This window comes from Dysidea avara, chromosome 4, assembly GCF_963678975.1.
Source record: "Dysidea avara chromosome 4, odDysAvar1.4, whole genome shotgun sequence".
Taxonomy (NCBI): domain Eukaryota; kingdom Metazoa; phylum Porifera; class Demospongiae; order Dictyoceratida; family Dysideidae; genus Dysidea; species Dysidea avara.
This window is the reverse complement of record NC_089275.1, coordinates 305576-318045: the sequence shown is the minus strand read 5'-3', so window position 1 is coordinate 318045 and position 12470 is coordinate 305576. Positions and strand designations below refer to the sequence as shown.

Genomic DNA, 12470 nt, shown 5'->3' with positions numbered 1-12470 from the left:
TACTGTTGATAACAACAAGTTTGTTATACACAGACATTATATGCTGGAACAAGTTTGGTGGATTCTAGCATTGTAGCTTTACTAGTTGTTTCAGTTAGCTACACAAACAGATTTCTCACACAGATATAGCAGTAAAGCTAAAGATATTAATTTGAGCTGATTAAAAATTTTAATTCCTTATTAGAGCAGTCAACTATGTCATTAAAGCTCTGCTATTGTACTGGCATGTAAGATAATGAATTTCTCTACACCATTACATGTCTCAAACATCCTGTGGTACAGTAACACTGATCTATCTAAAAGCGATAACAAAAAGCAATACCATTTCTTGTGGGTTAATAATTTTTCAGTGTTAGCACCATACTTGAAAGTAGGGATAAGTCTATTAGTTAATTGCTGTAATAGTTTTGTTTCCAGCAATTTTTTATTATGCTATTCTATGCTCTATTAATTTTAGAGATTTCTGAAAGCTAAATGAGCAGCTAGTGACTGTTCTAATAAAGTCCACTGATGTCCAGCTGTAAGTTTCTGAAGGAGGCACTACACATTCATCATGATAATTTGGTGTGTTTATACCAAAACTATTGTTTCCAGCATTTTATGTCTTCCTATCCCATTATATTCTGGTAAAAAATAATGCACTTTTACTTAAAAATGTAGTTGAAATAGTAATTCTAGTAAAACCTTAAGCATCTTTAAAAGCCAACAAGTATATATTATACATATATAGGGGGCTTGTGCAGACCTGAAGGTTTAACTAGGAAGTGTGCAATCATGTACACACACACACATGCATGCACGCACACCGGCACACGCACACACACACACACACGCACACGCACACACACACCAGAGCTGAAACAAGCATTCAATTCACTTGGATATTTCCATGTATTCAAATGCCTTAGTAATACCAACACTTGATTTTGTATGGCTCTACTGTTTATTGTATTATCTCCTACACTGCATTCCCAGGTACCTGAAAATGTGACACGCTGCTCGGGAAATGAAACCCTGCATGCGTTGTAAACACACAACTACCATAACTATGATCTCAAACGTTTGTCAGAAGCAACAAAAAATAAGTGATATGAAATTTGTTCAATTACAAAGCACACACACACAGAGTAGCTAGTAGACAAGTAAAGATTACACGTGTTCAACACATAACATGAGACAATCACACCAACTAGACACTTACACAACATTACTACTAACATATATACACTACAACTACCTATCACTCTCTACCTAACAACACAAACTGTTTAGTTCACTAGTAAAAAAAAAATTCATCTATACACTACGAAAAGGTCCAAGTAATAAAAAGTTAATTCAAAAAAGATGCCGGGTACAAGTCCCCAGTATAGTTGTTAGTTTGTTGGTGAGGTGTGCTGGGTATCTCATATGCTAACATTCCAGTTGAGGTTTGCTGTGGAGGTTCATATTGCCATCCGGGGAACAGCTTGGCTGTAGTAGTAGTATTAGTACTATTGGCTGTGAAAAAACCAGAAGGAAATGTTGTGGTCTGGTGAGGAAGTTGGACTGGACTAGCAACAGGGGTCCCATGAGGTGTGTAACCTACAACAACAATAATAACAACAACAGGATATTAGGACAACACACATACAACTATAACCATGAAAACGTAACCTGCTGAGTGAAAACTAGCCTAGTTGGCATAAATTTGTTTTTATAAGAAATGACATTGAAATGTGTAGGGCAAAGATGCATCATTTATAAGGGAATAACTGTTTGAACATTTATTAGGTTAGTACTCAAAAGACAAATAGTTTTCACTAGACAACAACTGTATTGAGTTACAAGAACAGAAACACACTAATTCACTGTCAGTGTACACACTCATAACACTGCCAGTCAATCCAATCACATTGACTATAGCTACACTCATATGTATGCTACACAACCACCACTCTTTCAAAACAAAATGTCTTCATACTTTCACTCCTTGAGTAGGATGAGCCAGCCAACAATTGTTCAACATTAATGACACCACATTTGAGGATGATTCACTGATGCACTTAAATTTTTGACTTCATACCTGAGTCACAATTCAAGAAGCCACCCCCTATCCCCAGATTGTCATCAAGCTACACCCCTGGAAGAAGCAGGCAAATGCTGCCTCCATGCCCTTTTGGAGCTAAAAACCCCAATTAACCTTAGGTTAGAGGCCACCACCTAAAAACCAAAAAGTTTCACTAGACAACAACTGTGCTGAGTTACAAGAAGAGTAACACAATGCAACAACCAGTGTTGGGAGTAACGCGTTACATAATATTATTATTTTTGTGGTAACTAAGTAATATAACGAAATACGATATAAAAACAGGTAATATAACTCAAGTTACTTTACTAACAAATGTAACGCGTCACCTAAGTAATATAGTTACTGTAACGAATGTAATATTATTACTACAAGTAACGAAGTTACTAATCTCGTTAGTAATCCACTGAGTAACGCCTAGCCACAACGAAGTAATGAAGCCTATATACTGAATGAAGCTTATTCACCAGCTTCTTACTTATAACCAAGATTTGCACATTGCCCAACAACGTAATCATGTCACGTGATAAGGTGGTAGTTTCACACATGACAGCTTAAGGCTGTGGACACAAAGTAATATAATATGTAATATCATTAAAGCTATTCTATTTTATGGGTAATATGTAACTGTAACTAAATAGTTCAGTTGCAAGTAATATGTAATATGTAACTAGTTACTTTTAAAAAGTAACTTGCCGAACACTGGCAACAACACTGAACAAAGCTGTAACAAAAGATATACACAGTTTTTGAACTAGGAAGTGTCACTTACAAACCGTTCTATCAAATTCTACTGACCAAAGGGGTTCTAAAAAGCCATGTATCACTGATACCAGAAGGTATGTACAAAGGCTACAGGAGTGTACCTTGGTGTAGTAGTGATACTGAAATGACACAATAAGATGAGTTTCTTCGGTGGGAAAGGCCAGTCAATCGCTTCCACCAAAGCAGCTTGTATCACTCAACCTTAGAGAACCTTCATACTATATAAAACCTAAAATACTAGTTTACAGTAAGACGAAATGTTAGTCTTTTCATGCTCTTCAAAGTGGTAGCAAGTGAAATGTGCCTCGTACCTAACCAGTGATGTCAAGTGTACAGGTAATATACTGGTCGGGTGATGCTGTTTCCAATCCCTATTACAAGTTATGGTGAAACACAGGATAGTACTTCAACACAATCAAATTCGGTTGATATATTTGTTCTATTTCTGTAGTCTCTGTACCATTAAGCACATATGAGTTACATGTGCTTGTTGGTTTGTCTACGTTGCCTTGATGTCATAGACTGTTGTTACACTCATGACTTGTGAAACTTTACAAGCCAGTGGGTTTTCCTGCCAGGCAACAATGAAATCATAAAACTAGTCTGGTTTTCCCTTAGCAGGTCACACATTTATTACATGTTCAGTCAATTAACAATTTCTAGGTAAAAGATATGGAACCAATGAAACTAAACTTTCATTTTATGCAAAGAAAGATAACACAGACAGTCAGACACACTGCAGAGGAAGATGAACACACTACACAGAGACAGACTGATATATACTGCATAGAGACACAATAACACTACACACAGACAGACTGAGACACTACACAGAGACAGACTGATATACGCTGCATGCAGACACAATAACACTACACACAGATAGATTGAGACACTAAACACAGACAGACTGATACATAGACTGACACACTACACACAGACAGACTGACTTACTACACACAGACAGACCGATACATACACTGACACACTACAGACAGACAGACAGACAGACTTACTACACACTTCTCAGTAACTGATTGTTGGGGTGAGCATTCTGATATTTTATGACATCATTCTTTCTTACGGTAGCCATTACACTTTGCTTTCAGCTGTGTTCCACCAGTTACAAAATGTTACAAATAAAGAACAGGCCCTTACAATCAATCCAGTCACTATGAAAATTACAGGTGCTTAAGCATGTCAGCACTAGTGTTGTTTTAGTAAGGACTTCTAGTTTTAATTTTAGTTAGTTTCGTCAGTAATTTTAGTTTTATAGTTGTAGTAATTTTTCCTAATTCCTTTTAGTTATTGATTTAATTATGGTTTTATTCTGTGCATGTTATTTTAGTTTTAGTTAAAAATGTGAAAATCTTTAGTTATAGTTTTAGTTATAGTTAACTAATACATATTTGTCTTACTAAAAGTACTTTAAGTTTTAGCTATAGCTAACTAAACCACCATCAGGTCACAAACTATAGCATATACTGATGTTTGGATGCTACATAAAGCAGTACAATTTCATTCTGTGCTTTGTTCCACCTGTAGAACATATGTGAACTTATACGTGTAGTGATCTGAGCAACATGGTGTTGTTTTAATAAGGAATTTTAGTTTTACATAGCTAGTTTCGTCAATAATTTTAGTTTTAGTTATAGTAATCTTTCTTAGTTATAGATTTAACTATGGTTATATTGTATTTGTTGTTTTAGTTATAGTAATTCTTTTTAGTTTTAGATTTAGTAAATTATTCTGTTGTATTTTAGTTAAAGATGTAGTTTTAGTTATATCATGGATTTGTTTTTAGTTCTAGTTAACTAATACACATTATTTGCTTCACTAAAAGTACTTTTAGTTTTAGCTATAGTTAACTAAAACAACACTAGTCATAGGGAAGCCATAATCATGCGGTACAGGGTTAGGGTAACCCTAAGTAAATACTGTAGACAGCTTAGATTGAACCACAGCTGCACCCTTTGTCTGGTGAGACCTTACATTATCGCTCTGCCATTCAAGATGATGACGCAAGGGTAGACATCAGGGCTTCCGGCTTTTGGAGAAGGAAATGTTGTGGTCTGGTGAGGAAGTTGGACTGGACTAGCAACAGGGGTCCCATGAGGTGTGTAACCTACAACAACAATAATAACAACAACAGGATATTAGGACAACACACATACAACTATAACCATGAAAACGTAACCTGCTGAGTGAAAACTAGCCTAGTTGGCATAAATTTGTTTTTATAACAAATGACATTGAAATGTGTAGGGCAAAGATGCATCATTTATAAGGGAATAACTGTTTGAACATTTATTAGGTTAGTACTCAAAAGACAAATAGTTTTCACTAGACAACAACTGTATTGAGTTACAAGAACAGAAACACACTAATTCACTGTCAGTGTACACACTCATAACACTGCCAGTCAATCCAATCACATTGACTATAGCTACACTCATATGTATGCTACACAACCACCACTCTTTCAAAACAAAATGTCTTCATACTTTCACTCCTTGAGTAGGATGAGCCAGCCAACAATTGTTCAACATTAATGACACCACATTTGAGGATGATTCACTGATGCACTTAAATTTTTGACTTCATACCTGAGTCACAATTCAAGAAGCCACCCCTTATCCCCAGATTGTCATCAAGCTACACCCCTGGAAGAAGCAGGCAAATGCCGCCTCCATGCCCTTTTGGAGCTAAAAACCCCAATTAACCTTAGGTTAGAGGCCACCACCTAAAAACCAAAAAGTTTCACTAGACAACAACTGTGCTGAGTTACAAGAAGAGTAACACAATGCAACAACCAGTGTTGGGAGTAACGCGTTACATAATATTATTATTTTTGTGGTAACTAAGTAATATAACGAAATACGATATAAAAACAGGTAATATAACTCAAGTTACTTTACTAACAAATGTAACGCGTCACCTAAGTAATATAGTTACTGTAACGAATGTAATATTATTACTACAAGTAACGAAGTTACTAATCTCGTTAGTAATCCACTGAGTAACGCCTAGCCACAACGAAGTAATGAAGCCTATATACTGAATGAAGCTTATTCACCAGCTTCTTACTTATAACCAAGATTTGCACATTGCCCAACAACGTAATCATGTCACGTGATAAGGTGGTAGTTTCACACATGACAGCTTAAGGCTGTGGACACAAAGTAATATAATATGTAATATCATTAAAGCTATTCTATTTTATGGGTAATATGTAACTGTAACTAAATAGTTCAGTTGCAAGTAATATGTAATATGTAACTAGTTACTTTTAAAAAGTAACTTGCCGAACACTGGCAACAACACTGAACAAAGCTGTAACAAAAGATATACACAGTTTTTGAACTAGGAAGTGTCACTTACAAACCGTTCTATCAAATTCTACTGACCAAAGGGGTTCTAAAAAGCCATGTATCACTGATACCAGAAGGTATGTACAAAGGCTACAGGAGTGTACCTTGGTGTAGTAGTGATACTGAAATGACACAATAAGATGAGTTTCTTCGGTGGGAAAGGCCAGTCAATCGCTTCCACCAAAGCAGCTTGTATCACTCAACCTTAGAGAACCTTCATACTATATAAAACCTAAAATACTAGTTTACAGTAAGACGAAATGTTAGTCTTTTCATGCTCTTCAAAGTGGTAGCAAGTGAAATGTGCCTCGTACCTAACCAGTGATGTCAAGTGTACAGGTAATATACTGGTCGGGTGATGCTGTTTCCAATCCCTATTACAAGTTATGGTGAAACACAGGATAGTACTTCAACACAATCAAATTCGGTTGATATATTTGTTCTATTTCTGTAGTCTCTGTACCATTAAGCACATATGAGTTACATGTGCTTGTTGGTTTGTCTACGTTGCCTTGATGTCATAGACTGTTGTTACACTCATGACTTGTGAAACTTTACAAGCCAGTGGGTTTTCCTGCCAGGCAACAATGAAATCATAAAACTAGTCTGGTTTTCCCTTAGCAGGTCACACATTTATTACATGTTCAGTCAATTAACAATTTCTAGGTAAAAGATATGGAACCAATGAAACTAAACTTTCATTTTATGCAAAGAAAGATAACACAGACAGTCAGACACACTGCAGAGGAAGATGAACACACTACACAGAGACAGACTGATATATACTGCATAGAGACACAATAACACTACACACAGACAGACTGAGACACTACACAGAGACAGACTGATATACGCTGCATGCAGACACAATAACACTACACACAGATAGATTGAGACACTAAACACAGACAGACTGATACATAGACTGACACACTACACACAGACAGACTGACTTACTACACACAGACAGACCGATACATACACTGACACACTACAGACAGACAGACAGACAGACTTACTACACACTTCTCAGTAACTGATTGTTGGGGTGAGCATTCTGATATTTTATGACATCATTCTTTCTTACGGTAGCCATTACACTTTGCTTTCAGCTGTGTTCCACCAGTTACAAAATGTTACAAATAAAGAACAGGCCCTTACAATCAATCCAGTCACTATGAAAATTACAGGTGCTTAAGCATGTCAGCACTAGTGTTGTTTTAGTAAGGACTTCTAGTTTTAATTTTAGTTAGTTTCGTCAGTAATTTTAGTTTTATAGTTGTAGTAATTTTTCCTAATTCCTTTTAGTTATTGATTTAATTATGGTTTTATTCTGTGCATGTTATTTTAGTTTTAGTTAAAAATGTGAAAATCTTTAGTTATAGTTTTAGTTATAGTTAACTAATACATATTTGTCTTACTAAAAGTACTTTAAGTTTTAGCTATAGCTAACTAAACCACCATCAGGTCACAAACTATAGCATATACTGATGTTTGGATGCTACATAAAGCAGTACAATTTCATTCTGTGCTTTGTTCCACCTGTAGAACATATGTGAACTTATACGTGTAGTGATCTGAGCAACATGGTGTTGTTTTAATAAGGAATTTTAGTTTTACATAGCTAGTTTCTTCAATAATTTTAGTTTTAGTTATAGTAATCTTTCTTAGTTATAGATTTAACTATGGTTATATTGTATTTGTTGTTTTAGTTATAGTAATTCTTTTTAGTTTTAGATTTAGTAAATTATTCTGTTGTATTTTAGTTAAAGATGTAGTTTTAGTTATATCATGGATTTGCTTTTAGTTCTAGTTAACTAATACACATTATTTGCTTCACTAAAAGTACTTTTAGTTTTAGCTATAGTTAACTAAAACAACACTAGTCATAGGGAAGCCATAATCATGCGGTACAGGGTTAGGGTAACCCTAAGTAAATACTGTAGACAGCTTAGATTGAACCACAGCTGCACCCTTTGTCTGGTGAGACCTTACATTATCGCTCTGCCATTCAAGATGATGACGCAAGGGTAGACATCAGGGTTTCCGGCTTTTGGAGGTGCCTACACCACCATACCTTCTTTGATGTGAGGGTTTTTAAGGTGGGGACTATTCTACGGAACGGAACGGAACGGAACGGAATGATGGACTAAACCACGGAACGGAACGCTTTCTCAAACTGAAGCTTGCAACTTACCATTGCTGAAACTTCCCTTATAAGTTAGCAGTGGCATCTCCAGTGGGTGGTTAAACCATAGATACTAGACTTATAATAGGGATTGGCAACGCACTACAAAATTATTATTTTCGTAAATTAATGCGCGTTTCGCTGTTTCGCTGGTGAAGTAGAAGATGGTGGAGCCTTTGAGTGACAGGTACTCGAGCAGGCGTGCAGTGCACGTATTCTTCGTGCGTTAAAGCTGAAGTTATGGCTATATGAAGTACATTGGATGGGTAAGTTTCTTATTTGTGTGTTTTAGCGAGCTGTCATTTTGTTGTTTACTGTGGAGTTCAACGCTATTCACCGTTGTGTAGTTTTCTTGAAGTGACACAACGTTCCTAAACGGTGTTAACATTTCCCACCCTTTTATTTTGACCTTGGAAGTGTTAATGGATCAAATTTTCTAATAATAGGGGCGTTGTTTGAGGGAGAATGCTTATTTACAGGGCATTTCAGAGCGATATTTGTACAAGTTTGTGTAGTTTTACTGAGCTTCGTGAACTACTTTCTGAAGAGTTTCCAAGGTTCAGTACAAATTTTAACTTTGGAGAATGTCACTCTATATCTAGTTTATGAATCCTTCCTGTTACTTTCGTGTAGGCAGAGTTTAAAATGAGCAACAGAAAATTTCACATGTATAGTCTTGGCATCAGAACTTTGATGAAAGGAGAGAAATTACAAGAAATTCAAGGTTGGAAGACCACCTAAGAACCAGAGGGAAGAATATTACAGATAATGATCTAGTGTGTGCTCTTTAGCAATGGGTCTCAAACTGGGTTTTTGGAATTACGTTGATGCTATTGCTGAAAGTTTTGCTTTAATGTGTGTGTGCCTGGCTGCTATACTATTACCAAAAGCTTTAGTGTGTGTGTGTGTGTGTGTGTGTGTGACTTTGTAGTACAAAAGTGTGTTTTTGTGTTTGCCTTTTGTGTGTGTGCTGCATTACCAACACATAGGTGTGGTAATGAGAAACAATGGGTGAAATGTTTTTCGAACTCGTTTCAAATAAATTACCCTCTTCATGAATATAATTATGCACATAATAATACAACTTGACTTAATATGACGTTTACCAACTACCTCAGTAAACAATCTGATGAAATTGCATATTGCACAAAGGTATCTAATCTCCTTTGGTATTAGTCTTACGTGCCAGACATTTTGTTTGGGGACTGCAAGTAATTACCTGGTCACTGTTCTCCATATTCCATGACCACAGCTGGAGTGTTGACAGGGCTAACTCTACACATTGTATAGTTCACATTCTTATGGTTGAATGTGGATTACAGCCTTTTTTTTTTGCTGAACTTTGAAAGTACTGTGGGCTTAGGTTCTTGACTTCCCCAATACAGTTGAATCTGGTTCACTATGTATATGTAAATTTATCTTTAGTGCAAAAAATATGATGACGTAATTTATTGTATTTTGGGAAAATTTGTGCAACAGAAACCAGGAGTCTTTCCTGCTGCCCACATAAAATATCTGGCAGGAGAAATTACTCTGGTGTAATGAATTATTTGTGGTGTGTTTATGAAGTAGTCTTAATTTGATTTTTGATTTATGATTTATTGTAATGCTAGGTAAGCTGTTGGCATCTGAGTGAACAGTTGCAGAACCAACAGACCTGCTGGCAGACTAGATGGAGTCAGAAGTATAACACAAGACAAGCTGCAACAGGCCCATGCAAGAGTAGAGCAAGAACCAACCTCCTAGTCAGATTTGCAATGTTTACATCATGTAGTTTCATATGACATGTAAATAATAGCCTGGCAAGGTGTTGTTATTTGTAACTTGAGTTGTATGGCACACAAATCAAAGTTGTATAGGGTGTATGAACTGTGCTATGTTTGATCCTGTGTGACAGTACTGCCTCATGGATATGGAATGTCCCTCATTGTTGAGATCAAGGATGATGCTTCACTGACTTCAAATTCAGTTTATGGTCTGGTGTACATAATAGGTCTTACTCCTACTAGAGTTCAGGAGCTGTAAAAGGAGGGGCACACCCAGTCCGCTACAGTATCTCATTTGAACTTGAGTGGTCTAAACTGATGGAGTGTAATCATCAATGCTGACTTCAAAGGTTCAGATACACTCTAATAAAGCAGTCGATAACTCTAATAGAACAGTCAGTGCTTGAAGTGTGAATAATTTGTGGTTCTGTACAGGTAAGCCAGAGAGATGTGAGGATGTCCTATAGTTAAATTCATGCTTTAGCAGATTAGCTACAACTTTTCGGCATACAGTTTTGTCCAGATACAATGTGGGTGAGGGAAAATTGTTCCGCCATTAGAAAGTTATTAATCTAAGCTGCTTAACTCTCATCTCTTAGTCTAGTCTTCTCACTGTCGCAATGCGAGAGATAAAGACGAAGGCACCTTCGCTGCACTGCATAAAGACGTAAGGCAGTGCAGTGAAGGTGCCTTGCGTCTAGTGTTTTTATGTAACACATACATACTGTAACTTTTTGTTCACAACTAGTAATTGTAGCATACGTACACTTATTGATTGTAACATACGCTTCACTATTGTTGATTTTACATCCTAGGCACACCAGCTGTGCTGTCTGCCTAGTAATTAATAATAAAGAATAAAGGCAGGTTTCACTTCCGTACTGAAATTCCATCACGCATGCTAGCAAGAATCTCTAATGGAGCTACGTACCTTTAAAGACTAAATCTTCGTGGAAACACATGAAACATTCTCAGTAGCATAGCGGCACTATGATAGCGGTTAGCTGGGAGTGACTTGAAAATTCCTAACAGTATTACGGAAAAGCGAAACGCGGATTATTTCCGTTTACGCCTCCGTTGCCAATCCCTATTATAAGTCTAGTATCTATGGTTAAACATAAGATAAAAAGAATTAACGGATCGATTGTGGGTTTTTGTTGGTTGTCATTAGTAACGAAGTATTATTGTGGGATGAGCTGTATCAGTGATGTTCATCCATACGGAAGGGAACTTTATGTGAGCTGTTTTTCTTATTTAGACTTTAGAAAACAGTCTGGGTCGGTCTTTCAAGTCATAAGTCAGTGTATAAATAAAGCAAGCAGGAAGATACTGGTAACAGGAAAGAGCCAGCTGAATTAAAACTTGAAGAATTTTGTGCAGTGTGTGAGGAGCAAATATTTTGGCAGACCGCAAGGAGGGTATATTCTGCAAACATCACTGAATTGTATACATGGAGTTATTATATATTAACAGCTGGTGCAGTGGACTAATGCCATATTCAATAGTGAGCTGATTTTATCTGTTGCACAATTCAAGGATGTGTCTGACTGTTAGCCTTGAATCAGGCTAAATGTCAAAACTCCAAGATCAGCCAAATCTCTATTATAAGCCGCATGTGAAACCATGCCCGTAGCCACCAGGCAAACGTGATTTGGACCAGGATGTGTGTGTAATTTCAATGTATCTAGTCAGACCTGAAATGGAACACTTACATTAATTACATACCACCTAAGAATCCTAGGATTTCTTAAGTGTAACATTTCACATGCTTCACTTCAAACAAAACAGGTTAAATTTGTTCGTCTATTTTCAAGTGATTCCCAGTCCAGCTGGTCCATGAAATTACAATGGGATCACATGTATTTGTTACAGTGCGGGCTGTCCTGTGTTGGATCTACTCTAGAGTTGAGATTTCAAGGTGGACTCACTGCCAATGTACTGACACTAGTACTGTTGTAGCATGTTTAAGTGGAGGACAAATGAAATAGTAATGCTAGATTATTTATGTATACAAATTTTTCATACTGAAATTGATATCCCATTTTGATTTGTACTTCCACTTTGCAACATATTCCAGAGCAAGAAGCTACCACACTTAATCTCCAACCACTGTCATTAATTAACCAAGATCTCACTAGTCTGTAATTCACCTTACTGTAGTGATTTTATTGATTCATCTGTATGCTTTCTTCATTTCCTTTGAAGTTGTACCAAGAGTTCATAATAAGGTGGAGAGTGTCTAACTTGAATGCATTTACCAAACACCCTGCTTAAAGTAACACCTCGGCCTTATTTCAGAACAAAGGCTTTACCTT

The 12470-nt window shown here is 36.6% G+C and overlaps 1 long non-coding RNA gene across 1 annotated transcript; it reads left to right on the top strand.

The window, feature by feature from the left end:
- The first annotated feature begins 8099 nt into the window (after positions 1-8099).
- On the top strand, positions 8100-11864 carry LOC136253173 (uncharacterized). Its single transcript, XR_010699986.1, has 2 exons — positions 8100-8655; positions 10003-11864. It is a non-coding gene; the product is annotated as an uncharacterized lncRNA (long non-coding RNA).
- The last annotated feature ends 606 nt before the right edge of the window (positions 11865-12470 follow it).